The following is a 6,000-nucleotide window of genomic DNA, read 5'->3' on the forward strand; positions in this document are numbered from 1 at the left end:
TCTTCATGCTGGTGAGATGGGAGAGAACTGAAGGAGTAAAGAGTAGTAAAGTCCTATTGGAGGTGGCAGGTATTAGAAAGTGGGGGAGGATTCAGTCATGAGAAAGAGTAGACCTTGCTTGGGGACAAGGAGACCTGTGGAGGCCCATGAGTTCACAGGTGGAGAAGGGGAAAGCACTCACCCCAAAGTCATGATCAGTTCTGAAAAGCTGAAGGGAGTCGGGGCAACACTGAGCGATACTGACCACATGCAGTCACAGGGTTGCTCAGTGGAGTGGATGCCAATTCATGGGATCAAACCCACCAGAGTCTGCCCCCTTCAGAGGGCAAAGAAATGGGCCCAAGAAGTGGTCATCATGGATCAAGAGAGGTCCTGGCCATGTGAATGGGCAGGAGGCTCAAGGGGTAAGTGAATGATGGTGTACATGGCAGTGAGTGCCCCAGCAGTGAGCATGGACGCACAGGTGGGGAGGAACAAGAGGGCTGAGCTGTAATGCCCAGCTAAGGAGATTAGGGGCCAGTGGCTTTCACACCTCCACACTGCAGAGGAAACTTCTTGCCTTCCTGCCTGGTTGGTCAGTTAGTTGTTGGTTGGTCGGTTCCAAGCTCTGACTCTGTGGAAGGTAAGCAGGGATGAATATACTCAGGTTTTCTTAAAAGTTCAGCAAAATGTCCAGGTGCAGGCAGACCAAGGTTCACAGGGGTTTCCTGTGTAGTAGTAGAACCTGGGTTAAGGGTTTATTTGTTGTTGTCAATCTGTATATTCTCATTTTCTACAAGTTGCATGAATTCATACATTGCTGGTGGGACTGCAAATTGGCAACTTCTCTGAAAAGCAGTGTGGAGATTCCTCAAAAAACTAGGAATGGAACCACCAAGTGACTCAGTTATCCCTCTCCTCAGCATATATCCAAAGGATTTAAAATCAGCATACTACAGTAATGCAGCCACATCAATGTTATAGCAGCACAATTCGCAATAGCTAAGCTATGGAACCAACCTAGGTGCCCATCAACAGATGAATGGATAAAGAAATTGTAGTATGTGATAGAAGGTTTTTGACATTAAACATGTTATAGCTGTAGGGGGCCTGTGAGATACATCCACGTTGTTGCATGCATTAGCAGTTTATTCATTTTTTGTTGTCTGAACAGATCACTATTTTTCTAGTCTGCTACTGGTGGAATGTTTTGATTGTTCTAGCTTGGAACTTTTATGAATAATGCTATTATAGCACTCATTCATATTTTTTAGGAAATAAGTATTCATTTCTGTTGAATACATACACAAAAGTAGAATTTCTGAATCACAACATATCTGTATGTTTAGATTAGTAGATCCAACCAAATAGTTTCACAGTAACTGTACCAGTTTACATCTCCACTAAGAGGAAGGACAGTTAAATTCCTCACATTCTTGCCCACACTTGATGTGCCCATAGTTTTAATTTTAGGTATTCTAATAGGTAAGCAGTAGTAACATGCTGTGGTTTTAATTTGCATTTATTTGATGACTATTGATGTCCAGCACCTTTTTATATATTTTGGACTGCTGGAGGAGTGCCCATTCAAGTCTTTTGCCCATTTTAAAAATAACTTTTATTGAGATATAAAGCATAAGACTTAAAACCATTTCTAAAAGATTTGGTGGTGTTCATGGTATGTACAAGGATGTGCCATCTTCACCACTAATTCTAGAGCATTTCCATCACCCCAAAAAGAAATTGCACACCCATCCAGCAAGTCACTCCCAGTTTCACCCCTTGACAACCACTAAGCTACTCTCTGTCTCTACAGGCTCACTTGTCCTGGACCTTTCATATAAATGAAATCATATGTGGCCTTTTTTCTGACTACTTCCATAGTATAATATTTTCTACATTCATCAGTGTTGCACCAGATTTCATTCTTTTTTATTGCCAAATAACAACCTACTATATGGATATACTACATATTGTTCATCCATTCTTCAGTTGGTGGATATTTGAGTGATTTCTACTGTTTAGCTAATAAGAATGCTATCCTGTTATCCTGGGTTTATACCTAGAATGGGGCTGCTGGGTCATATGGTAGCAATTCTATATTTAATTTCCTCGGTAACAACCAAATTTTTTCCATAGTTGCATTATTATAAAATGACTACCCTACTTTATATAACTACCAGCAATGTAGGAGGGGTTCTTGACCCATTTTTAATTGAGTTAATGGAGTACTATTTTAAAAATAAAAACTGAAATATTCCCTATATATCCAGTAATAGGAGGATGGTTTAATAAACTATGATACTCCATAGTACAGAATAATACTGAAGCTATTACCAAAAAAGGTAAATCTATAAGTATTAAGAGAGTAAGTTACGTGAAAAAGGAAAGTACCTAAGTGGCTTGTTAAAATGGGAGCATTTCTTATTATTTCTTGTCATTGAGGTATTTGCCTAGTTGTGATAAATTCCCTCATCCTAAAAAGAATTATTGACAATATGTATAATGAAATATACTAAAATTAAACATAGCTCATGACAAATGCCAAATGAAAATATCAGGATATAGAAATAGAAACCATAAACATCAACAGTGTGACCCCAGTGATCTTAAAAATATACCTTGTATATACCAAAAGTTGAAAAGAAGTCCCTCTGGGTGATGAGGATTACAGGTGATTCATTTCTTCCTTAAACCTTTTTGATTTTTCAAACTTCATACAACAAACATTAGTAATATATGTAGTTTTAAAACACTCTGAATTTGTTTTATAGTGTGCCCCTTTTTACCCAACCGGTCTAGAATTCTAGCTATGTGACATGACTTAAGACTGAAATGTCTCAAAAATCATGGTCTCCATTAAAAACTGGTGTTCTCAGGCTGGGGGTGTAGCTCAGTGGTAGAGATCTCAGTTTGATTCTGAGGAACCAAAAAAAAAACAAAGAAAGAAAGAAAAGTTGTTCCCAAGACATGCAGTAACGTGTGAAAACACATATTAAGCAAAATTCTAAAAGTCCAAAATAGTATATGGCATGTAATTCTCATTTTTTAAAGAGTATATACATATATGCTTACAAAGATACTAGAAGAAAACAAAGCACTACCAGGTCAGTTGCTGGTGCAGGACATGTAAGTGAAAACTTTCCTGATTATTTACAATGAATATTATAAGCAGTCTTCATCATTTGAAAAAATTTAAAATTCATACAGAAGAAAAATGTTGTCTCTACCCACATTGGGAACATTGGCAATTTTTTCTGCTTCTTTTCCTAATCGCCCATAATTCCTGTTCCTTCTCCCTGTAGTCCCTTGGGCTGCTCTTGCCTTTCATTCCTGTAGCTGCCGCTCTGTCCAAAGTTCATTTCCTCTTCTCTAGAACATGAAAATAATCTCCTAACCTTGTTGGCTGCCCTGCCGCCCATCTCGCTCTGACCTACTTCTGCGAGCACAAATGCGGGAATAATCCTCTTGAATGACGTTGTTCCTTCGCTTAAAGTCCATTCTAATGCTATTACTGGGTGTCCTCAACCTGACCTTGAAACTGGCTGCCATTGCAGGGTTGGAGTGTGGGGCACAATGTTCACTGAGTCCCAGGGTTGGCAAATTCTTCTTTTGTGACAAAACAAAGCAACTTGACCATACTGGCTCTGCAGTAAAACTACGCAGGCTTAGGCTCCATCCTGACCTCGTTGTTAGTGCCTCCACATTTCCTTAGCTGTGACACAGATGTCCTGCCTCCCTCCCTCCTAGGGCAGTTGTGAGAGGCTAGGGCCATGTGCTTTGTGGCAGTCAGTAACTGATTTCAGTCTCTAAGGGACTGCCCTCTACTCCTTTGTCACCTAGACTTCTCAGGTACTGTGCCACTGCCTCTTTGCTACAGAAGTTCCCCCCAACTCAAGAGCTTCCATTCCTTCTCCAGTCCCATGGTCACCTCCCCTTTCAAATTTGGCTGTGAAGAAAGGTTCAGACCAGAGTCCCCAGGCATCTCTGTTCCAGGAGTCATTTCTTTGACTCTTAACAAGGCTCCCTCTTTGGATCACCTACTAAATTGGCGGGGCTGAGATGGCAGGCCCCTCCCCCACTCAACCACCCTGTCCTGTTTCCAACTATGCATCACAGTCCTTCAGACTTCCAAAAAGAAAACTAGGCCATATTGTAGACATCTCCCCTTTTCCTCCCTGCGTCTTCGTGCCCCCTCTCCTGCTCCTTTCTAAATGCAGTTCAAGGCCATCTCCCTGCCTTGCTTTGGCCTGGGCTTTCATCATGTCTTGCATATGCTCTTTTTTTTTCCTCCAATGTATTCTTTATTTTTATTTTTACAGACTGCATTTTGATTCTCTACACAAATGGGGTACAACTTTTCATTTCTATGGTTGTACCTGCTGTAGGTTCACATTATTAGTGTACTCATACGTGTACATAGGGTAATGATATTTGGTTCATTCCACCATCTTTCCTTCCTGCCTCCTCCCAACCCCTCATTTCCCTCTCACAATCCAACGTTCCTCCATTCTTCCCTTAACCCCCACCCCCACCACCCCTTACTATTTGCTATTTTCTCTGCATTTCATTCATAAGGCTGCTGCCACTCACGGGTCAGCTTGACATCAATGGTACACCCACTATATTTCTGACCTTGAGATAGTGCTTTAAGCATTGTGTCTTAAAATTCATCAAACGATCCTATCAGGGATGATTTTGAGATTTCCATTTGGTAGACTAGCAAACGAAAGCTTCAGACAGATCAAGTAACCCAGCTGAGCAGAGGGCCAGGAACTGAGCAGTCAGAGCCTGTATCTTTAGCCACTAGGTGGTGTTATTTCCCCAACACTGCTTTCCTTTGGGTGGCTTGGGTCCCTCTTCACTTCTGAGTAAGGACCTGGGTGTTTGAGTGTCCTGTTAATAAGTGGGATAACTGCCTTGCAGGAAACCAACTCCACACTAACTCGGCTTCATATTTTTGGCGCCACCACTTGTTGATTCTTGTCTTTACTCCAAAAGTTCACCCAGAGGGGAGGAATGTTTTTAAAAGTTTAGGTTTGGTATTCATTACAAGGTTTTCTATTCCGAAACCCCACAGAACTGATATTTTGCTGCAAAGATCCATTGTGAGGGTTCTGCAAGTCACCACAATAACCAGTTAGACATGTTGACTTCAGAAAAGCTACCATCTGGTGCTTTTTTCACCTATTGCCCCAGTGTGTTGCAATAAATCAAAGGTTACAAATTAACTACTCTGATTTACCCCACATGTCAAGGTCTAAGCAACTAGCACCATAGAAAGAAGCAGAGGTTCTACAAAGTTAAAAGCACTGGCTTTCTCTCATACCCTTCCCTTTCGTATTTTCTTTCAGCTTCACCTTGGGTGAAAGATGTGTGATCAGACCTTTCTAGTTAACGTATTTGGCTCCTGTGACAAATGTTTCAAACAAAGAGCTCTGAGAACAGTTTTCAAGAAGTCTCAACAACTCAGCTACTGCTCAGTATGTGCAGAAATTGTAAGTGTCACTATATTTTAACTGTGAGTTACCTGTCTTAGAACAATATTTAATGAGGGTCCTGTTACAAATTAATTGCCATAGATAGTTCACAGACGCATGCCCAGGCTCCATGAGGCAGTGTGGTGCAGTGGCACAGGGTGCTGACTCTGCGTTTGACCACAGGGTTCAAGTCCTGCTTGTGTTCTAAGTGGTGGTGGCACCAGTTCTTACTGCTCTCCCGAATCCCATTTTCTCATCTGTAAAATAGGAACACTGTTAACATCTGCATCATGGTGGTTTGTGAGGCTCTGATAAGTTCATTTGGTAGGGTGTTTAAAACAGCCCCTGCACAAAAGATGCTCAATGAATATGTTAGCTGTTATTTCCCGGGTTGAATGCTTTCTCCGTTAGTCTTCTCCAGTCTGCGTCGCAAGCAACCAAGCTAAAAGAGACTGGAAAACTAACAGCCTGGGAGCATCTTTCCAAGAACCCTGTCCCAGCTGCATGTACAACTTGGCCAAACCTTTTGGGGCCTCAGCAG

Source organism: Sciurus carolinensis, chromosome 2 (assembly GCF_902686445.1).
Source record: "Sciurus carolinensis chromosome 2, mSciCar1.2, whole genome shotgun sequence".
Classification (NCBI taxonomy): Eukaryota; Metazoa; Chordata; class Mammalia; order Rodentia; family Sciuridae; genus Sciurus; species Sciurus carolinensis.